Source organism: Lithobates pipiens, unplaced genomic scaffold, assembly GCF_037356315.1.
Source record: "Lithobates pipiens isolate NorthernLeopardFrog02 unplaced genomic scaffold, aLitPip1_a1.2 Scaffold_8, whole genome shotgun sequence".
Taxonomy (NCBI): domain Eukaryota; kingdom Metazoa; phylum Chordata; class Amphibia; order Anura; family Ranidae; genus Lithobates; species Lithobates pipiens.
Window position 1 is genome coordinate 484,211,965 of NW_027507903.1, and position 24,271 is coordinate 484,236,235.

Genomic DNA, 24,271 nt, shown 5'->3' on the forward strand with positions numbered 1-24,271 from the left:
CTCTTTACGTTTTGTTAGTAAAAAAAATGCTGCGCCTTTATGGAGCTGTGGGACGTTTAGGATGCGCAGTCCATAACCAATTCCAACTGCTATTCTAGCATTGCAAACTAAAAGGATTGGGAACACTTGCTTCTAAAAGGATTGGGAACACTTGCTACACGCAACAGGACGTGTAAGAATACAGTTCACTTATTTGTGAGGAACACAAACATGGCGTACATCTGCTTCAACCATGACCAACATTCTTTGTATTCGTACGCCGACTTTTAAAAATCTTATCCACGATGACTTGGAAAACATTTGTTGAGCTTTAAAAAAAAAAAAAACCGCTGTGCTGTACACCCAGCCTCTCAGCCACCCGCCACTCTGTTCAGTCAGAGTGAAGCCACTCCTTGGGTGTAGGCGGCGGGTCTATCTCTTTTACGCAAGCCCACTGCGCGGCTCACTGATTGGCTGTGAGCTGGAGGCGGGAAGTGTGAGAAGATCCGGAGCGCTGGTGAGGCGACGGCTGAGGGAGGGTGTAATGGAATACAGTGTATTTTATACAGCTGTAGACGGGAAATAATGGACGTGATTATTTTCTGTATTTGTTACCTATCCGCTACCATAAGCTTTTATTAACCTAATGCTATCAGTAGGCCATGGTGCCTTATGGTTATCACATAAAGCTAGGTTCACATATGTACAGGTCAGGAACGTGTGCATAATCCCTTGAGTTCCTGACCCGCAGTCAAAACACACTGCTCTTTTAAGAGGAAGTAAACCCTGATGGGTTTACTTCCTCTTTCATTCCCTGCAAAGCATAATGGACTACTATGCATCGCATAGTAGCCCATTATGTGTCACTTACCTGACACAGGAGCCAGCGATGTCACCGCTGTCCCCTGTAGTCCAGGGCATCCATCTTTTCAGTGGGGTCTCGCAGCTCCGCCGCTGTCATTCGGCAGAGCCGCGATGACGTCACTCCCGCGCATGCGCACGGGAGCCGACACGCGCGGCAGCTCCATTATTGGAAATGCCGCGCTCAGTGCGCCTGCGCGCCGCTGTCTACGGCACATGCGCCTTAGACAGCGTTGCCTGTCTTCGGGCAAATATCTCCTAAACCGTATAGGTTTAGGAGATATTTCTTGGACCTACAGGTAAGCCTTAATCTAGGCTTACCTGTAGGTCAAAGTAGTTTGTAAGGGTTTACAACCACTTTTAGGAGACCTGCAGCCCACATCTGCGAAATGCCTGCGTGAATGCATGGTGGTGTGTTTCCAGGAACTTTCTCCTGCAAGTGTAGCAGCCCATTCAGATGAATAGGCTGCGGCTGTGCCCTTGCAGACGTGAGCGACGCCATCTAAACAAGTGTAGACCTATCCTTTTCTTTCCCTGTGCTTCTCACAGTTAGGCCCCATGCACACGAGAAGCTGTTAAATCCGTGTCCAGAGGCAGTTGGATGCTTTTTTCACTTGCCCCTGAACTCATGCAATGTTATCCTATGTGTCCATGTACACAGTCTAGTTTTTTCCTGTTTTTAGGTAGTTGCATTTAACCTAGTTTTTCCAGAAGCAAAAAATGGGTTCTGACACTTTGCTTTTCCACGTTTCAGACGCTAAATGCGGTATCCACGTTTAGCTGCGTTTGCGTTTATAAGTGTTTTAACCACTTAAGGACCGCCACATGCCAATGTACGTCATCACAATGGCATGTACAGGCACAAGCATGTACGTGCTTGCCTTCCAGCGGGTGGGGGGTCCGATCGGACCCCCTCCCGATGGATGTGGCGGTCCGTTTCGCTGCAGGAGCGATCCGGGATGAGGGGGATGGCCATTGGTTTCTGGCCATCCCCTCTCGATCGCTCCAGGCGAATGAGAAGCTTCCTCCCACTGTGTATAGTAAACACAGGGAGGGATGAAGTGATATCATTCTCCTTGGGGCGGTCTTTTTGACCGGACTACGAGGAGAAGTGAAAGTAAGTGTGCACCAACACTACACTGACATGTAGGCACACACACCCCCCCCCCCCCCCCTCCAGTCACAGTGTCACTGATTGCAGTGATCATTTATTTACTGATCACTGCATTCAGTGTCAGTTGTGATAGTAAAAACTGTCAGGGCAGTTAGTAACCCCCTGATTGCCCCTAGAGTTAACCCTTTCACCCCCTTTTGCCAGTGTCACTAAGCAATCATTTTTCTGATCGCTGCATTAGTGTCGCTAGGTAGCTAGTTATTTTTTTAGGTTCACCGCCAGGTTTTTATAGCGCTAGGTACCCCGATATACTACCCAATAATGGTTTTAACCCCCTGATTGCCCCTAGTTAACCCTTTCACCCCCGTTTGCCAGTGTCACTAAGCGATCATTTTTCTGATTGCTGCATTAGTGTCGCTAGGTAGCTAGTTATTTTTTTAGGTTCACCGCCAGGTTTTTATAGCGCTAGGTACCCCCATATACTACCCAATAATGGTTTTAACCCCTTGATTGCCCCTAGATAACCCTTTCACCAGCGATCACAGTATAAGTGTCACTGGTGACGCTGGTTAGCCAGTTAGTTATTTAGGTTCCCTGTCAGGTTTATATATATAGCGCCAGGGACCCCCATATACTACCTAATAAAAATTTGAACCCCCTGATTGCCCATAGTTAACCCTTTCACCAGTGATCACCGTATAAGTGTTACGGTTGACTCTGGTTAGTTTGCTTTTTATAGCATCAGGGCACACACCATTTATTACCCAATAAAGATTTAACCCCCTGATCGCCCGGCGGGTGATATCAATTAGGTTTTAGGGTCAGGGTCTGCGTCGCCCCAGGCAGCGCTAGGTCAGTGCCAGTACCGCTAACACCCACATGCAAAGCATAAACCTCCCGTAGTGGTATAGAATCTGAACAGATCAATATCTGATCTGATCAGATCTATACTAGCGTCCCCATCAGTTTAGGGTTCCAAAAAAACGCATTGTTAGCAGGATCAGCCCAGATACCTGCTAGCACCTGCGTTTTTCCCCTCCGCCCAGCCCACCCAAGTGCAGTATCGATCGATCACTGTCACTTACAAAACACTAAACACATAACTGCAGCGTTCGCAGAGTCAGGCCTGATCCCTGCGATCGCTAACAGTTTTTTTTGGTAGCGTTTTATATTTAAATCCAGAAGGCAGTGCTTGGTTTTCGGGGTCCCTTACGTGGCTAGGCTCCCAAAAAGTCCCCCACATGTGGTATCCCCGTACTCGGGAGAAGCAGCAGAATTTAATTTGGGGTGTAATTTGACTTATGCCCATAGCATGTGTGAGCAATATATCATTTAGTGACAACTTTGTGCAAAAAAAAAAAAAAAAAATTGTAATATTCCTGCAACTTGTGGCAAAATATAAAATATTTCATGGACTCAACATGCCTCTCAGTAAATAGCTTGGGGTGTCTACTTTCCAAAATGGGGTCATTTGGGGGGGGGGGGGGTTGTGTTATTTTGGCATTTTGTGGCCTTCGAAACTGTGATAGGTAGTGAGGAGTGAAATCAAAAATTTGCACCCTTAGAAACCCTGAAGGCAGTGATTGGTTTTCGGGGTGCCGTACGCAGCAAGACTCCCAAAAAGTCCCACATATGTGGTATCCCTGTACTCAGGAGAAGCAGCAGAATATATTTTGGGGTGCAATTCCACATATAACTATGGCATGTGTGTGCAATATATCATTTAGTGACAACTTCTTGTAAACTCTTTTTTTTTTTTTTGTGTCATTATTCAATGGGCTCAACATGCCCCTCAGCAGTTTCCTTGGGGTGTCTACTTTCCAAAATGGGGTCATTTAGGGGGGGGGGGGGGTTGTACTGCCGTGCCATTTTAGCACCTCAAGAAATGAGATAGGCAGTCTTAAATTAACCACTTGACCACTGGGCACTTAAACACCCTTAATAACCAGACCAATTTTCAGCTTTCGGTGCTCTCACATTTTGAATGACAATTACTCAGTCATGCAACACTGGACCTATATGAAATTTTTGTCCTTTTTCTCAAATCGCCTTTCAGGACAACCCCGGAGAGAGTGTAGCTCCACCTTCTTATCAGGAAACACATGCCCACTTTAAAAACACCTCCTCTTCCTCCATGGCTCCAGTTATTGTGCTTCCTCCATGGAGGAAGCATGTGCCTGAACCAGGGGAGAGCTACACTCTCTGTAGGGGAGTAAGGCTTACCTCACGTACCGGTTGTTTGTTTCTTTTGACCCCCAGCAGCATCTCCAGTGGGGGAGGACTTCTGGAGCTCCTGGTCTCGCCATCTCACGGGAGTAAGGACCCTTGGAGTGCCGGCGTCGGGTGCCCGGGGTCCGCTGGATTAGCGCAGGGAGGGCTCTGTCGCTGGTGGAGGTCGCTGCAGATCAGCGGCGTGGCTCAGTTTTCGCCGTCGGGTCCCGGGTGGCGACAGCGTCGTTTACGATGACGCGCGGGCGCTCTGAGGGGGCGTGGCGCCGTGGTTCAAGCGCCTGGAACGCAGGGATCATGGGGCGGGTCAGGTGACCGCGTGCTTCCGCTTCCGGCCGGGCGGCCCTGATGACGCGGCGGTCGGGAAAATTTAAAAAAATGACGGAGCTGTTTGTGTATAGCTGCCTTACTCAGCGATGGAGGAGTGTAAGCCAGCTATGGCGGAGACAGGCGCCCCTAGCACCGGTCCAGCCCAGGTATGTAAGGTGCACTGGCACCCTCTGCTTCACTGTTGGGCTATGTCTTTGTCTGTTCCCCCCTCTTGGGGGCCTGTCGCTGCAGGTCAGAGGTGACTTCGCTCTGACCCTTTGCAGCCTAGTTCTGGGGTCTCACTAGTGGTCTGTTTGGTGGTGGGTCTCTGCACTAGCTTGGTGTTAAGCGACTGGTTGTTGAGAGCTTTTATTGAGTTAAGCCTGCATGTCGTTTCAGGAAAAATCACTAGGAAAAGCTAGACCAGGTCAGAGAAAATGTCCTTCTTGCAAGACCCCCCTCAGAGATTCGTGGCAGAAGGCAATGTGCACAAATTGTATCAGAGAATTGGTGGAAGAGGAAACATCCCAGCAATATAAGGATTTGTTTTCTTCGGTTAAAGAGCTGACAAACTCCTTGAGTTCAGTCAGGTCCATCCTGATACAAAACCCTCCCGCACAGACCGAGCCTCAGAACTTGCCGCCCAGCCCCAGGGCGTCGTCGTCCAGACAGGTGGAGACCGAGGATTCTGGAGACAAAGGGGGTAGTACTCTCTTCTCCTTCAGGGATTCTGAGGAGGAGGAAGATGAAGAAGATAGCAGGGGCTCTAAATACAAGCTATCACTAGAGGAAGTAGATGACATTCTTAAAGCAATCTACACTACTCTAGAAATTCAAGAAGAAAAAGTACAGCTGTCAATTCATGACAAAATGTACCAGGGGTTGGACGAAAAAAAAACGGAGAGTTTTTCCAGTCCACAGGGTCCTCTCAGATTCGGTGAGAAAGGAGTGGAAGGACCCAGAAAAAGCCCCTTTCTTCTCTAAAGCTCTCAAGAGAAGGTTTCCCTTCGAAGATAAAGACTCAGAGGTTTGAAACAAAAAACCCAGAGTCGATGCAGCTTTCTCGCAGGTATCCAGACAAACGGATCTAGCCTTTGAGGATATGGGGATCCTTAAAGACCCAATGGACAAAAAAGCTGACTCCATCCTTAAAAAGGCTTGGGATGCTGCGTCAGTCAGTCTAAAGCCAGCTATGGCAGCTACGATAGTGGCCAGGAACCTGGAATGTTGGGTAGAGAAGCTGAAGAGCCATATTGAAGTGGGGACACCCCACAAGGATCTCTTAGAGTCCTTTCCACTGATCCTGAATGCAGTCAAATATATGGCGGATTCATCAGCAGAATCAGTTAAACTGGCCGCCAGGTCTTCGGCTCTTGTAAATTCAGCCAGGAGAGCAGTTTGGCTGAAAACATGGTCTGGGGACACGGCTTCTAAGATCAAACTGTGTGGTCTGCCCTTCTCGGGTGACTTGCTCTTTGGACCCGATTTAGAGTCGGCGCTGGATAGGACAGCCGATAAAAAGAAGGCTTTTTCAGCTAAGAAAAAGCAGGTTGCCAAAAAGAATTTTCGTGCTTTTCAGCAGTCCCATAAAAAAGACCAGGATCGCAAGAGCAGATGGGGTTCGCAGAAGGGCAAAGGCAGGGGTGGAGTCCTCTTTAGATCTCCCCCAGAGCAATCCCCCAAGAGCAAGTGACAATCTCTCCCCAGTGGGGGGGGGGGACTGTCAGCTTTTCGCGAACAATGGGACAGACTGTCTCCAAATCTGTTCGTGAAGAGCATTGTCGATCAGGGGTACAGGTTGGAATTTTCAGAACCACCCCCAAGCAGGTTTTATGTGACAACATTGCCAAGGGATCAGGAGAAGGCCTCTGCAATGAAGCTTTTATTACAGGAGCTGATACAGCAAGAGGTTCTGATTCAAGTCCCAGTAAACCAACAGGGCAGGGGTTTTTACTCACATATTTTCCTGGTGAAAAAACCCTCAGGGAAGTACCGTTTAATCCTGAATCTGAAAGTTCTGAACAGGTTCATTCGGTACAAACATTTCAGGATGGATACAATTTTTTCCATCACAAAGTTGTTGACCCCAGAATGCTTCATGGCATCCCTGGATCTAAGGGATGCCTACCTTCATATACCCATTCATCAGGCATCACAGCAGTTCCTGCGCCTGGCATTGAAGGTGGGGAGTTTGGTATGGCACCTCCAATTCAGGGCTCTGCCATTCGGACTCTCGTCCTCTCCCAGGGTCTTTACAAAGATTATGGCAGAGGCTTTGGAGCCCCTGAAGTTGAAGGGGCTCTTTGGTGGTGGAGAGACCAGGCGAACCTCTCAAGGGGCCTGGTGTGGACCTTTCCTGTGGACAAGCGTCTTACCACAGACGCAAGTGCCTGGGGCTGGGGGGCCCACCTGGATGGTCAGACATCTCAGGGGGTCTGGTCCAAGCAGGAAGCTCAAAGATCATCCAACTGGAGGGAGTTGAAGGCGATCTTTCTGGGTTTGGTGGCCTTTCAGCAGAATTTGAGAGGTCACCATGTCCAGGTGTTGTCAGACAACACAACAGCGGTTACCTACATTATGAAGCAAGGGGGAACCAGGAGCAGGAGCTTGATGGAGTTGGCCAATCTGTTGTTAGCCTGGGCAGAGCAGAACACAGCCTCACTATCGGCAGTGCATCTGAAGGGCTCTCAGAATTTGTTTGCGGACCTCCTAAGCAGGCGCAAATTGCTAGAGGCAGAATGGAGCCTGAATTAGGAAGTGTTCCTGATGATCTCCGAGGCTTGGGGGGTTCCACAGGTAGACCTTTTTGCCAGCCAGCAGAACTCAAAGGTGGACAGATTATTTTCTCTTCACCGAGGAGATGCAGCAATAGGGTTGGATGCATTTGCTCACCCCTGGCACTACCAGCTGTGCTACGCCTTTTCCCCCTTTCCTCTAATTCCACTAGTGCTGAGGAAATTCAGGGAAGAAGGGACAGACTTAATACTAGCCACTCCTTTTTGGCCAAAAAGGCCTTGGTTCGCGGGTCTTCGAAACCTAGCCTTGAAGCCCCCATGGAGGTTACCACTCAGAAAAGATTTGTTATCCCAGGGGACAGTAAATCATCCAGAGGTGGAACTTCTACAGCTAACCGCCTGGTTTCTGAGGAGGGCCTCTTAAAAGCCAAAGGTCTCTCAGATAAAGTAGTAAAGACCCTGCTGTCTAGCAGGAAGGCAGTTACACAGGCAATTTACATGAAAGTCTGGAAAAAGTTCAACTCCTGGTGTAGTTCTAGAGAGCTCAAGGTCAAGAGCACGGTGTCTGTCTTGGAGTTTCTCCATGAAGGAATGGAGAAGGGTCTCGCAGCCAGTACCCTGAAGACTCAGGTGGCTGCCTTATCAGTTTTCTTTGAAAAGACTTTATCTAAAGAAACTTTAATATTCTAGATTTTTTAGGGCTCTTGCTCGAAGTAGACCAGTAGCCCTTAAAGACTTTCCCAGTTGGGATTTGTCTACAGTTTTACAGGGTCTCTCGGGAGCACCGTTTGAACCCTTACAAGAAGCTTCTTTACAGAAGGTGGTTTTAAAAACAATCTTTTTGGTGGCCATCACCTCGGCCAGGAGAGTCAGCGAGCTCCAAGCTCTAGCTATTACAGAACCCTTCCTTAGAGTTTATCAGGACAGGGTGGTACTGAGGACGGATCCAGCATTCCTACCGAAAGTATCCTCAGCTTTTCATCGATCGCAGGAAATAGTGCTACCTACATTCTCTGCAACCCCAGCGAATGCAGGAGAGGAAGTTTTTCACACATTGGATGTGAGAAGGTGTCTATTGCAGTTTCTGAATATGACTAAAAATTTTAGAAGATCAAACGCCCTTTTTGTGATATTTTCTGGATCACGCAAGGGGGAGAAAGCTTCTAAGAGTACGCTGGGTAGGTGGCTTAAGCAGGCTATAACAGAAGCCTATAAAGCAAAAGGAGAAATACCTCCCTCAGGTATTGCTGCTCACTCTACTAGATCCACGGCAGTTTCCTTGGCTGAAAGGGCCGGTGCAACGCATGAACAAATCTGCAAGGCTGCCACTTGGTCCAGTTATTCGACATTTCTCCGGCACTACCGGTTAGATCTACTGTCTGCGGCAGATCAGGCCTTCGGCAGGAAGGTGCTGCAGGCAGTAGTCCCGCCCTAGGGTAAGTTTCTCGGTTATCCTCTCCGGGGTTGTCCTGAAAGGCGATTTGAGAAAGACTAAGTTAGACTTACCGGTGACGGTATTTCTAAGAGCCTTTCAGGACAACCGTTACTTCCCTCCCTAGGTTATGCTTAGTAAATGTATTAAATTCTACCATGATGTTGTGCTTTCTGTGCTTTGTTTTCCAGTGTCGGAAGGCCACAATAACTGAAGCCATGGAGGAAGAGGAGGTGTTTTTAAAGTGGGCATGTGTTTCCTGATAAGAAGGTGGAGCTACACTCTCTCCGGGGTTGTCCTGAAAGGCTCTTAGAAATACCGTCACCGGTAAGTCTAACTTAGTCTTTTTCACACAAATGGAGCTTTCTTTTGGTGGTATTTAATCACCGCTGGGTTTTTTATTTTTTGTGCTATAAAAGAAAAAATACAGAAAATTCTGTAAAAAAAAGAATTTTTCTTTGTTTCTGTTATAAAATTTAGCAGATTAGTAATTTTTTTCTTCATAAATTTTGGCCAAAATTTATACCACCACATATCTTTGGTAAAAATAAGTACAAATTGGAGGATAATATTTGGTCTTTGTGAAAGTTATAGAGTCCACAAGCTATGGTGCCAATATCTGAAAATTGATCACACCTGAAGTACTGATGGCCTATTTCAATTCTTGAGACCCTAACATGCCAGAAAAGTACAAATACAATTTCCCACAATTCTTTGCAAAATCAAGATATTTTTTTTCTTTTTGTTTATTTTCACAAAATTGTCATATTATCAGTTTATTTCTCACACACAGCATATGCCTATCACAAATTAAACCCCAAAACACATTCTGCTATTACTCCCGAGTACGACGATACCACATGTATGAGACTTTTACACAGCGTGACCACATACAGAGGCCCAATATGCAGGGAGCGCCATCAGGCGTTCTGGAGCACCCAGGACAATTCTGACATTTCTCTCCTACATGTAAAAATCATCATTTATTTGCTAGAAAATTACATAGAAAACCAAAACATTATATGGAGAATACAATGGTGGTCGTTGCAAATTTTTATCTCGCACGGTATTTGCGCAGCAATTTTTCGAATGCTTTTTTTTGGAAAAAAAAGTTTTGTGCTTAAAAAAAAAAAAAAAAAAAACACAGTAAAGTTAGCCCAATTTTTGCATAATGTGAAAGATGAAGTTATGCTGAGTAAATAGATACCTAACATGTCACTCTTCAAAATTGCACACGCTCGTGGAATGGCGCTAAACGTCGCTACTTAAAAATCCCCATAGGCGACGATTTAATTTTTTTTTACTGGTTATATGTTTTGAGATACAGAGGAGGTCTAGGGCTAGAATTATTGCTCTCGCTCCAACGTTCGCAGCGATACCTCACATGTGTAGTTTGAACACCGTTTTCATATGTGGGCGGGACTTACGTATGCGTTCACTTCTGCATGCGAGCACATGGGGACAGGGGCGCTTTAAAAAAAATCTATATTTTTTATTGTTCATTTTACTTTATTTATTTTAGTTTGACATTTTGTTCCCCAAAAATAAATTTTTTGATCACTTTTATTCCTAACAAGGAATGTAAACATCCCTTGTAATAGGAATATGGCATGACAGGTCCTCTTTACAGTGAGATATGGGGTCAATAAGACCCCGCATCTCACCTCTAAGCTGGGAAGTCTGAAAAAAAAAAGATTCTGGCTTTGATCGTATTGGCGAGTCGGTAGAAGCCCCGGAGGGCGGCGGGAGGGGGGGATGTCTCTGGCTGGGTATCTCAGAGTATGGCATTGCAGAGTATTGCGTTGCAGAGCATTGCAGGGTATTGGCGGGTGTTGCAGAGCATTGCAGAGCATTGGCGAGTGTTGCAGAGCATTGGCGAGTGTTGCAGAGCATTGGCGGGTGTTGCAGGGTATTGGTGGGTGTGGTATTGGCGGGTGTGGTATTGGCGGGTGTTGCAGGGTTTTGGCGGGTGTTGCAGAGCATTGCAGGGTATTGGCGGGTGTTGCAGGGTATTGTCGGGTGTTGCAGAGCATTGCAGAGCGTTGCAGGGTATTGGCGGGTGTTGCCGAGCGTTGCAGGGTATTGGCGGGTGTTGCCGAGCGTTGCAGGGTATTGGCGGGTGTTGCACAGCGTTGCAGGGTATTGGCGGGTGTTGCAGGGTATTGGCGGGTGTTGCAGGGCATTGCAGAGTATTGCAAAGTAATGGCAGGGAATTGAGGGGTTAAATTTCGGTGAGCATCGATGTGGGCACTGCAGATGCAGCCCACAGCGCTGCTGACAACGATCTCTTCCCCCTCCGCTGTACCGATCATTTGACGGAGCGATCACGTGGTAATCTGCCGCAATGAGCGGCCATTTACGGTGATCCGTGATGCGCCGTGTCCACTGGAATTAATTAACGGCCTCTCAGAGTTAAACAACCGCCCTGAAGCCGTTAATCGGCAATGGGCGGTTGTTAAGTGGTTAAAAGCTGTGTAAATTCCAGAAAATGTACTCTAGTTTGTAGACGCTATAACTTTTGCGCAAACCACTAAATATACGCTTATTGACATTTCTTTTACTAAAGACGTGTGGCTGAATAAATTTTGCCCTAAATGTATGACTAAAATTTAGTTTATTAGATTTTTCTTGTAACAAAAAGTAGAAAATATCTTTTTTTCTCAAAATTTTCGGTCTTTTTCCATTTATATCGCAAAAAATAAAAATCGCAGAGGCAATCAAATACCATCAAAAGAAAGCTCTATTTGTGGGAAGAAAAGGACGCAAATTTTGTTTGGGTACAACATTGCATGACCGCGCAATTACCAGTTAAAGCAGTGCAGTGCGAAATTGTAAAAAGACCTCTGGTCCTTGGGCTGAAAATTGGTCCGGGGCTGAAGTGGTTAAAGGAACCTAATTTTTTTTGGACCAGAAAACTCAGAAATATGATGGTAAACCATAAAAAATATTTAATTGCCACAAGGCAATGTTAGATAATTTAATAAATTGTATTACCGTTTAAATTTGCTTCAAATAGACAATTAAAAAGAATAAAGGACAGAGGAAAAGAAAATCATCTGTACATCTATAGATATATATTTTATAAATATATGCACATACCTGATAGTCACCAACAGACGTTCCTCTGGTGACACACATTTTCTCATATTGGTGTCCATGCATGTCAGACCGGGTCGTAACTTTTTCTAAGAGCAGATCAAATGTGACAATGGACATATGAGTAAAATTAAAAAACTTGTTGGGGTAGGTACACAGCTGTACATACATGTTTGTGAAATATCAACAGAGATTCGCTGTGCCATCAACGGATGGGTCCAATATCGACGAGCTCTGACTCTGGACCTCTCACGCAATTTGCGACGATGTTGCTGCCTCATCAAGAGCAACATCAGGAGCATTTCCTGACATATATTCAATATGGGATCCATTTCCAGAAAAACAAAACCACAGAAAGAGAGGCAAATGTAAGTGTGCAACTGCTCACTCTGATCAAAATGGCAGAAATAGTTAATACATGCTTTCTGAGCTTGGGGAGGGTCTATATGATGTTATCTTTACAAACACTTATAGACGAAAACGCGGCAAAACGTGCATTTTTAAACACAGGTTTCTGCTTTTTAAAACTTGTTTTCCGCAGAGTTTGCACCGGTGTCTCATGTGCATGGGGCCTTACATGAATGAGCTGCTTTACCTGCGATGTGCACATGCAGAAGTGTGAAACTAGCCTTAGGAGCCCATTAACACCTTTTTGTTATATTAAATAGACCCATTAACCACTTCAGCCCTGGAAGATTAGGCTGCTCAATAACCAGAGCACTTTTTACAATTTGGCACTGCGCTGCTTTAACTGGTAATTGCGCGGTCGTGCAATGTTGTACCCAAATAAAATGTAATCCCCCTCCACAAATAGAGCTTTCTTTTGATGGTATTTGATTGTTGCCTCGATTTTTATTTTTTATTTTTTTTGCAATATAAACAGAAAATTTCGAAAAAATAAATAAAATATATATATTCTACTTTTTGTTATAAGAAAAATCCAGTAAACTCAATTTTAGTCATACATTTTGGCCAACATGTATTGAGCCACATGTCTTTGGTTAAAAAAAATGTCAATAAGCGTATGTATTATTGGTTTGTGCAAAAGTTATAGCGTCTACAAACTAGGGTACATTTTCTGGAATTTACACAGCTTTTAGTTCACGACTGCCTTTCTAATTTCTTGAGGTGGTAAAATGGCGGGGCAGCACAACCCCCCCCCCCAAATGACCCCATTTTAGAAAGTAGACACCCCAAGGAAATTGCTAAGATGCATGTTAAGCCCATTGAACATTTTATTTTTTTGTCACAAGTGATTGAATAATGACAAGAAAAAGAAAATGACACAAAGTTGTCACTAAATGATATATTGCTCACACATGGCATGGTTATATGTGGAATTACACCCCAAAATACATTCTGCTACTTCTCCTGAGTACGGGGATAACACTTTTGAGACTTTTTTTTTGGAGCCTAGCCGTGTACAAGACCCCGAAAACCAATCACTGCATTCAGGCTTTCTAAGGGCGTAAAATGGTGATTTCACTTCCTCACTACCTATCACAGTTTCAAAGGCCATGAAATGTCAAGGTAGCCCAACCCCCCCAAATGAGCCAATTTTGGAAAGAAGACACTTTAGGTTATAAACAGCAACACTTACACAGTACCGCCCAGGGGGCAGTCCTACTGGCTACAACCTCTCACATGGCATTAGAGGTCGACCGATATGGGTGTTTCTCTGGCCGATGCCGATATTTAGAAATCATGGCGGCCGATATTTTAAATATTTTTCTTTTCCCCTTCATCTCATAAAATCTAACAGACACCTTTCACACTGGGATGTTTTTCAGGCGCTTTTGGGCTAAAAATAGCACCTCTTAAGTGCCTGCAAAACGGCTCCCCTGCAGTCTGTGTGAAAGCCTGAGTGCTTTCACGCTTAGGCGATGCACTGGCAGGACATTAAAAAAAAAAGTCCTGCAAGCAGCACGTTTGAAGTGTTGTATACCGCTCCTCCACCACTCCTGCCCATTGAAATGAATGGGCACCACTGCCGAAGCGCATGAAATGCGCTTCACGGGCGCATTTAACCTCTTCCTTGGTCGCTAGCTGGGTTATAAGTGCCCTGCTAGCAGTCGACTAGTGCCACTAAAATGATGGTAAAGCGCCGCTAAAACTAGCAGCGTTTTATCGTCAACGCCTGCCCACTCCAGTGTGAAAGCAGCCTTAAGTAATAAGTGATACAGCAAATTTCTTACATTTAAACATTTATTAAACAAAAAAAATCTCCAATCAGTTCACTTGTATGTATAATTTAGATTTAAAAAACAAAACAAAAAAAACTATATATTAAATATTCAATACCCAAAAACGGGTAATCAAAACTTTTAGATGAAAAAAATGGGCTAATTTTACTGTTTTTAGTTTTTAAAAAAAATCATTAGTGTCTTTTTTTTCCCCAAAAATTGCTTTGAAAGACCTCTGCGCAAATGCTGTGTAACATAAAATATTGCAGCAACCGCTATTTTATTCCCTAGGGTCTCTGCAAAAAAATATATATATAATTTTTGGGGGTTCTAAGTGATTTTCTAGCAGAAAATACAGGATTTCTACTTGTAAGCAAAAAGCGTCAGAAAAGATTGTCTTTAAATAGTTAAACTGAGAACTCCTACACACAGGGCTCAGTTCATTCATATGTGTAAATATTGTATCTCTTTGCTCTTTTCTTGGCAGACTGCCCAGAGAGGAAACAAGTCACTTCACTGAAGACTCAGGCAACTTGCACTGAAGTCGCGCTGAAGATATAATCTGCCTTTTTATCAGCACAATCGGCTGATGCCGATTAATTAAAAAATGCCAAATATCGGCCGACCTCTACACTGCATCCAGCAGCTCAGTTTTTTTCTGCCTACTATAGGAGAAGGACCTGGCTCCCGGTGGGACCATTGGGAATTTTTTATTTTTTCTGCATTTTTGATTCCTGTGATCTACAATCAACAGCCAGGCTGGGGGACAGGCTGGATAATATAGATCCTGGTAGTCTCCCCAGCCTGGCCATCGAGCGCGAGCAGACCTTGGCTATGCGCTGGGTCAGCCACGGCATGCCCCGTTTGATGCAGGGGTGGTGCACATACCCGGCTGGGGGCCTCTGGGTCCTGGCAGGGGGCTGCGCTGGGTGATGGGGGTCCGCTCGTCCTCTTCCCTGTTTCTGGGCCATGGTGGGGTGTTTGTTCTGTGTTTGATATGTGGGGCGGCCGATGCGTGCTTCGCGGCCATTTTCCTGTAGCCACGGCCAGTTTTTGGCGCCACAGCCATTTTCTGGAAGTTCGATGGCCATTTTCTCTGCGCCCTCAGAAGTTTTTTGCTGAGGTGGCCGGCGGCCATTTTCTAGTAGCCTCAGGTAGTTTTGCCTCTATCGCTGGGTGCTTGTTTGCTTCTAGAACAGCAAGTTTTTCACACTGACACCTCGTCAATGACACAGGGGAGAGCGGACAATAGCAGAAGAGCGTGGTACCTGGGCCAGGGTGGTGAGTCCTGCGGGGGGGGGGGGGCCCTCAGTCTGTGGCAGCTAGGAGGGAGGACATTTTGTGTGACTTGTCTTAGATCCCTAGTGGTGACAGCATGGTGTCAGAAGTGGGCGCTTCTTCCTCAGACATCCCTGTGATTTCAACTGGTTCCCCTGCCTATGGATGCTCTGTCGCTGGTCCTGGAGGCCTTTGTTAGCAGGGTGGAATTGGCGTGCGGGCGAAATGGGGGTAAAAAAACTCCCCCCACTGTCTTCTGGGGAAAACTCTGATTCAGAATCGGGCCCCACTGTGGCAGACGGCCCCTGTTCTGACATGTCAGAGGATGTTTGGACAGTGAGAATGACTCTGGGTCAGCGCAAAAAGGTGCTTGTAGGAGCACTTATTACAGCGGTGTAGGGTACCCTAAAGATGAAGGATATGGTGAGGGCATCTACAGAGGTGTCGGTCCCTTTTGGGTCCCACAAGCTGGCTTGCACGGCTAAGGTGTTTCCTTACCCAACTTATTTTGAGAAGTTTATTTACAAAGAGTGGGGAAAACCGCAGCAGGCATTTTCAGTCCCAAAACGCATGGCGGTGCGTTACTTTTTTGAGGAGCAGTAATAAGAAGAGCTAGCAACACTGTAATCCTTGAAGTGTTGTTTATTGGTACATCAGAGTGACAGTAAAACAAATCTAAAGCGTTTCGGCAATAGCCTTAGTCGTACCCTTTTGAGGAGCGTTTCCTGAAGAAATGGACATCTCCTCCGATTGTTGCCTCGCTGGATGACATTATTAAGAATGTTACTGGGGGTAAGAGTATGTTGCTCCCACAGTCAAGAAAAGGTAAGGAGCCACGCCATAGGCAAGGGCCCTCCTTTTCCGCTCAGAAGCGGATTTTTTATCCGCCCGGGTTGGCAGGTAAGCGTTCCCAGTCTGACAGCTATCTAGCATTGCCAAGTAAAAAAATCATAAATAAATCACTAAAACACGTAAAACATGATAGGGTTTTTTTCAAGGTTGCCCTTTCACATATATCATGTTTTACGTGTTTTAGTGATGTATTTATGAATTTTTACTTGGCAACTGCCGATGCTAGAGGACTTTGTTGCAAGATCCAATACTTCATCCTGCTTTACCATCACTGGCTTTAACGGCATGGCTGTTGAAAGCCAGGTGCTAAGGGGCCGAGGTCTGTCTGATTCGGTAATATCCACTATGTTCAGTAGGGTTGCAACGGATCAAAAAACTCACGGATCAAATCATTCCTCGGATCAGAGTCACGGATCGGATCATTTTTCGGATGAGCAAATAATAATTGAATTTGCAAAAACCTGTGAAAATTCCACTACCATATAGTCCCCACTGTAACATACATCTCCCCCACTGTAATATTGGCTGAGCCTGGCTGGATACGGCTGGGTATCGCCGAGTATGGCTGGGTACGGCTGGGTATTACCGAGCATTGGCAGGGTATGACTGGGTATGGCAGGGTATTGGCAGAGTATGGAGGGATAGCTGTGACTGCACTTGTCACAGAGCAGCGCTATGGACACTACAGATGCGACCCACAGTGCTGCTGCCATCCGATCTCTCCCCTCGACTGTACAGAGAGAGGAACCGGCGACCTCTTGACGTTGGTTTGTTTACAAGTGATCGCTCCGTCATTTGACAGAGAGATCACATTGTAAACGGCCGACTGGTGCACCAAGATGGCCGCTGATCCTGAACTAGGCCAAAGCCGTGGCCTTTCCTAAGGCTGAGAACCCGGAGTGGATCGCACCGTGTTCTGATCTGAGCAGGTGACCCGTTCGGATCACGGATCGGTGACAATCCATTGCACCCTATGTGCAAGTGTTGCTGTGTTTAACACTTTCTACCTAGTCCTCTCCTAAGGGGTCGATATAACTCTAAGGTCAAGATGAAGATGCTGTGTCCATCAATGAACTTCAGAGAAAAAGGATTTTACGGTGAGTACAAAAATCCTATATATTTTTTTACATAAAATTGTCACTAAATTATATATTGCTCAAACATGCCAGTGGTATATGTGGAATTACACCCCAAAATACATTCTGCTGCTTCTCCCGAGTGTGAGGATACCACATGTGAGACTTTTTGGGAGCCTAAGTCTTCAGGCTTTCTAAGGGTGTACATTTTTGATTTCACTCCTCACTTACCTATCACAGTTTCGAAGGCCATAAAATGCCCAGATAGCACAAACCCAACCCAAATGACCCCATTGTGTGAAGTAGACATCCTAAGCTATTTGCTGAAAGTCCTGTTAAGTCCATGGAATATTTTATATTTTGCAACAAGTTGCAGGAAAAGTTGTCACTAAAGTATATATTGCTCAAACATGGCATGGTTATATGTGGAATTAAACCCCGAAACACATTTTGCTGCCTCTCCCAAGTACGGGGATACCACATATGTGAGACTTTTTGGGAGCCTAGCTGTGTACAGGACCCCGAAAACCAATCACCGCGTTCAGGCTTTCTAAGGGTGTAAAATGGTAGACACCCCAAGGTATTTGCTAAGACATGGTGAGTATTTTGCAGCTCCCATTTGTTTTTGAAAATCAAGAAAAGAAACATGTATTTTCTTTTTTTCTTATTTCAAAACTTTGTCACATAAAGCGAGATCTGCAAAATACTCAACATGCCTCTCAGCAAATATCTTGGGTGTCTACTTTCCAAAATGGGGTCATGGGGGGGGGGGGGGGGGGTTGTGCTATTGTGCTATCTGAGCATTTCATGGCCTCTGAAACTGGGATAGGCAGTGAGGAGTGAAATCAAAAATGTATGCCATTAGCCTGAAGGCAGTGATTGGTTTTCGGGGTCCTGTCCGCGGTTAGGCTCCCAAAAAGTTTCACATGTGGTATCCCCCCTACTCAGGAAAAGAAGCAGAATGTATTTTGGGCTGTAATTTCACATATGCCCATGGCATGTTTGAGCAATATATTTTACAGAAAGTTGTCACTAAATAATAAATATTTTCCTGAAACTTGTGGCAAAATATAAAATATTCAATGGACTCAACATGACTCTCAGCAAATGACTTTGCCACTTGGGGTGGAGGGGTGGCATTTCATGGCCTCTGAAACTGTGATAGGTAGTGAGGAAGTGAAATGAATTTTACGCCCTTAGAAAGCCTGAAGGCGGTGCTTGGTTTTCGGGGTCCTATAAATGGCTTGGCTCCCAAAAAGTCTCAAACATGTGGTATCCCTGTACTCGGGGAAAAGCTGCAAAATTTATTTTGGGGTGTAATTTCACATATGCCCATGGCTTGTTTGAGCAATATATCATTTAGTGATGACTTTGTGCAAAGACAAAAGTTTGTAATTTTCCTGCAACTTGTGGCAAAATATAAAATATTCCATGGACTCAACATGCCTCTCAGCAAATCTCTTAGGGTGTCTACTTTCATTTGGGGGGTTTAAACTGTCCTGGCATTTTATGCACAACATTTAGAAGCTTGTGTCGTACGTCTTCTAACCACTTTTTGTTTACCTGAAAATATTCTTTTTTTTGGCAGAAAAATTACTTTGAACCCCCAAACATATTATATTTAAATTTATTTATTTATTATTTTTTTTTTTTTTTTTTTTTAAATGCCTTTGTCAGTAAAATTCCATTCTCTTATTGATCAGTCAAATCCGGTCATGTTGATTAGAAGACAGATTTATTACAGATGTACCAGTACAAACGGGTAATGGGACACTTCCAGCAAGAAGTTCCACAGCAAAATCACACACATAAACCTGTAAGCAGCTACTTTATAGTAGTATTTGGCAACCTGCCATTGGCTAAGGCACACTGGTGACTCATGGTGCATTGTCAGCTTTATTGCCAAATCCAGAGTGCCTTTACAAGGTTTCCTATTATGGTAACATCTGCTAGTTTCTTAAGTATTGCCCCAGGCCTTGGTCAGGACTTAAGAAAGTTGCATAAACAATAAGCCAGCGCCCTTTTAGCTCCACAAAGTACATATAAGGAACAAGGCAAATATCAATATCGCCTGTAATTAGCATATTTCTTATCAGCCTTACAGATTAAAACGGTGCTCGCCCCCCAGTTGGCCATGTGCCTGACATATAGGTACGATGCTTCGCCCAGCCGGGCCAACCTGCTGCAGTGTAACTGGTTAAAAAAAGAAGTTCACTTTAAAAAAAAAAATGCTTTCTTTGCAGGTAAAATAATGTGCATTTACTATTTTTCTTAGCTTGGAAAGCATTGCACCAGCGATCATCAGACTGTTAATGTGGGCTGTCTGCCCATACATCATATGGCCAGGCAGGTTCACACTGACAAGAAGAATTAATGAACTATCACAGCACCATGTAAGTTCATTGAGAGCTACAAGCTGCAAAGGCTTGTAGTTAAGTCATACAGAGCACTTTTTTTTTTTTTTTTACTTTTATTATGAACAATCATTACAGACAGGCAATGTACAACAGACATTTTACATCATGGTGTAGAATATTTTAGCATGTCATAAACTTATTATCATTAGAATTATTACTCCACACACCTCTTCTTTCAATCTTATTTTCCCTGTTCTTTATTTATACCTTAGGCCTCATGCACACGAGACGCAGGTGAAAACTGTTTAAAAAAAGCTGAAACGCGTGTCTAGAAACGCGCGTTTTGCCGCGTTTAGATGCGTTTGCGTTTATAAGCGTTTATAAAGAGAACATCATATAGACCCTCTCCAAGCTCTCAAAGCATGTTTTTTTTAACTATTTCTGCTATTTTGATCAGAGTGAGCAGCAGCAGCATAGAGAGCAGTTTTACACTTGTATTTGCCTCTCTTTCTGTGGTGTATATATTTTGAAATGGATCCCATATTGAATATATGTCAGGAAATGCTCCTGATGTTGCTCTTGATGAGACAGCAACGTCGTCGCAAATTTCGTGAGAGGTCCAGAGTCAGAGCTCATCGATATTGGACCCATCCGTTGATGGGACAGCGAATGTCTGTTGGATATTTCACAAACATGTATGTGCAGCTGCGTACCTACCCCGACAAGTTTTTTTAATTTTAGCCGGATGTCCATTGTCACATTTGATCTGCTCTTAGAAAAAGTACGACCTGGTCTGACATTCGTGGACACCAATATGAGAAACAGTGTGTCACCAAAGGAACGTCTGTTGGTAATGATCAGGTATGTGTATATATTTATAAAATATATTTATCTATAGATGTACAGCTGAATTTTTTTCTCTGTCCTTTATTTAAAAAAAAAAAAAAAAAAATGTCTATTTCTAGCAAATTATCCAATTTTTTTAAAATATCTAAAATTTTCATGTGGCAATTTTTAACATGTTTTCATTATTTCTAATATAAAACAATATTAAAATAGTTAATTATTTATTTTTTAATCTTAATATATGTTTTTATTCATTTTTTTCTAGTTTCAAATTGTTTTATTTAAAAGCAAATCTATGTTAATTAGATTTTTTATAATTGTTTTAAATTTATTTGGCCAATTTTTTAATATATTTTTAACATGTTAAAAATTGCCACAAGAAAATTTTAGATATTTTAAAAAATTGGATAATTTGCTATAAATAGACATTATTTTTTTCAAAATAAAGGACAGAGAAAAAAATTAATCAGTACATCTATAGATAAATATATTTTATAAATATATACACATACCTGATCGTTACCAACAGCAGTTCCTCTGGTGACACACTGTTTCTCATATTGGTGTCCACGAATGTCAGAGCAGATCAAATGTGACAATGGACATCTGGCTAAAATTAAAAAACTTGTCGGGGTAGGTACGCAGCTGCACATACATTTTTTATATTTTTATTGTGAAATATGTATTGATTAATATATTTTAATTCTTTGCTGCTGTATATGGTAGTATAATATTTTTTAATGCCTTATTAAAATATCCAGAATCCTAACCCTAACCATTCATCCTAACACTAACCACTAACCCTAACCCCTAACACTAACCCTACCCCTAACAGCTAACCCTATCCCTTACACTAACCCTAAACAACTCTAACCCTAATCCAACCCTTAATCCTAAACAATAACCCTAACGGATAAACACTTACCATAACACCCAACCCTAATGACCAAATTACATTGCCGCAGATGGTCACAGTTGACTTTGAGGCCATGTATCTCTTATGCAGAAAAGTGCATGACATGACATTGGGGTTCCTGGCAATAATTGGCCCCAAGATATGGGCCCCCAAAGTCGGGTCGCAAAATGTCATTCTCTGATGTAGAAAAGTGCATGACATTTTGCGACCCGAATTTGGGGCCCCCTATCTCGGGGTCACTTGGTAATAGGAACCCCAAATTTGGATATGTTGTAGTGCTAGATCCACAGTGTCTGCATACCAAATTTGGGGTTCCTGGCAATAATTGGCCCCAAGATATGGGCCCCCAAAGTCGGGTCAAAAAATGTCATTCTCAGATCATATTTCTGAGTTTTCAGGTCCAAAAAATTGGGTTCCTTTAAAAACGCATATAAACGCAAACGCGGGTGCCGCGTTTAGCTGCGTTTAGCCGCGTTTTGCCACGTTTTGCATCTGAAACGTGGAAATTTTTGCGTCTGAACCCATTTTTTTGCTTCTGGAAAAACGAGGTTAAACGCAACTGCATAAAAACGGCAAAAAACGAGACTGTGTGCATGGACACATCTGATAACATTGAATGAGTTCAGGGGCAGTTGAAAAAAGTGTCCAACTGCATCTGAACACGTGTTTAACTGCGTCTCGTGTGCATGAGGCCTTAGCTGAGGCCTTAGGTAGACAGCGGCGCGCAGGCGCACTAAATGCGGCAAATCCAAGAATGGATTTGCCAAATTTGTCGACTCCCGTGCGCATGCGCGGGAGTGACGTCATCGCGGCTTCGCCGTATGGTAGCGGCGGAGCTGCGAGACGCGACTCCCGTGCGCATGCGCGGGAGTGACGTCATCGCGGTTGCGCCGCTGTGATTCGTCTGAGCTGCGAGACGCCACAAGCAACATGAATGCGGCGGACTACAGGGGACAGCGGCGACTTCGCTGGCTCCTGTGTCAGGTAAGTGACACATAATGAGCTACTATGCGATGCATAGTAGTCCATTATGCTTTACCTTTGCAGGGAAAAAAAGAGGAAGTAAACCCATTAGGGTTTACTTCCTCTTTAAGTGTGACAAAGGAAATGAGGAAGGGGCAAACACTTTTTCACACCACTGTATGTCTGTACTCTTCATCATGAGACTATCTGAAGTTAAATGACTGTTTACATGCATCAAATAAGTTGTAAAGCGTGAGGGCCTCTAAGTCCACTGGCATATCATTTAATTTATTTTCTTGTTGCAATGATGGCACTAACAAAAAATCATGGTATGAATAGCTTATTTTTTAAAGTTTACACTTCACGATGGATGTTGAACTCATTGGTGCTTGTGTTCACAGGAGAACAGGAAGAGCTGTAACTAGAGAGGTTTATGCATGGCCTTTCTGATGTGCATGTGTCACCATGACAGAAAAAGACATGCGCCAGGGACTGGCAAGCAGGGATGAGCTCAGGCATGTTCAGACAGGAATCGGACCCTGCCAGGAAGCTGTCACTGCGGGCAACCAATCATAAGTGGTATAGCCATGCTGCACCCCTTGTATACACCTCCTTGAAACTTTCCACATTTTGTCGTGTTGCAACCAAAAACGTAAATGCAATTTATTGGGGTTTTCTGTGATAGACCAACAAAGTGGCGCATAATTCTGAAGTGAAAAGGAAAAAATGGTTTTCCCATTTTTCCAAATAAAATAAATATCTGAAAAGTGTGGCGTGCATGTGTATTCAGCCACCTTTTAATCTGGTACCCCTAACTAAAATGTAATGGAACCAATTACCTTCAGAAGTCACCTAATTAGTAAATAGTCCACCCGTGTAATTTAACCACTTAAGGACCAGTAATACTGCGGCAGGTTGGCTCCCATGGGCGTATAGCCGTCGTGATACGTTGACCGTTTTAAGAGCTGTAGGGGGGAAGCCGATGCCTGTGGCCAGCGGTCGCAATGGCTGGCAGACACCCGCAATCGCTCCTGACAGCGACAGAATGGAGATCTGTCAATTTAAACAGACAAATCTCCATTCTGTCAGGGGAGGAGCGACAGGTCTGCTGATTTGAAAGATTAGGAAAAGCGGTAGGTCTCTTCCTCTAGGCAGTCCCATACACATTGGGGGGGCCAGCACTGTCTGATGTTTTTTTCACCCTAATGCATAGAATGCATTAAGGTGAAAAATGTTTTACCTTTACAACCCCTTTAAGTATATAAACCGTAAAAAAGGGAGGATAGAGCATAATTGGCCCCATAACGAATGAGGAAGGAAATTTTGTTACAAAGGAGATGGCAACGGTATTGAATTTATTCTTCTCCTTGTGAATCGGGGGGGCTTCAGTAACCAAAACTGCAGTGTTTTATCCTCATGACACATCACAGGAAGCACCCTCATTGCTAACAGAGGACAGAATTGGAAAGAATTGGAAAACGTAACATTAATAGGTCACGAGACCAGATGGATTGCACCTGAGGGTCCTAAGGGAACTCGGTCAAGTAATTGCCAGACCATTGTTCCTAATTTTTACTGACAGTCTACTAACTAGAATGGTACCAGCTGATTGGAGAAAAGCCAATGTAGCACCAATATTTAAAAAAGGGCCAAAATACATCCCTGGGAATTACAGACCAGTTAGCTTAACATCAATAGTATGTAAGCTCCTGGAGGGGATGAGAGAGTATATACAATATTTTAGTAATTAAAACGGTAGCATTAGCAGTAATCGTCATAGATTCATGAAGAATTATTCTTGCCAAACCAATCTATTAACCTTCTATGAGAAGGTGAGCTGCCATCTAGATAAAGGAAGGCCCTTAGATGTAGTGTATCTGGATTTTGCAAAAGCATTTGCCACAGTTCCCCATAAACGTTTACTGTACAAAGTAAGGTCTGTTGGCATGGACAATAGGTTGAGTACATAGATTTAAAACTGGCTACATGGGCGAGTTCAGAGGGTAGTGATAAATGGGGAGTACTCAGAATAGTCAAGGATGGAA

At 44.1% G+C, this 24,271-nt stretch overlaps 1 protein-coding gene across 6 annotated transcripts in view; it reads left to right on the top strand.

Annotated features, from left to right (window-relative positions):
* Window positions 1-443: 443 nt before the first annotated feature.
* Window positions 444-24,271, top strand: part of RAD52 (RAD52 DNA repair protein) — a 322,154-nt gene continuing 298,326 nt past the window's right edge. For 5 of the 6 annotated variants that reach the window (XM_077468920.1, XM_077468923.1, XM_077468922.1 and 2 more), the window contains exon 1: window positions 455-496. The gene's annotated coding sequence lies outside the window, so the exon portion shown is untranslated. Of the gene's footprint in view, window positions 497-24,271 lie in introns of all 6 variants that reach the window. The other variant, XM_077468921.1, reaches the window with a different exon arrangement.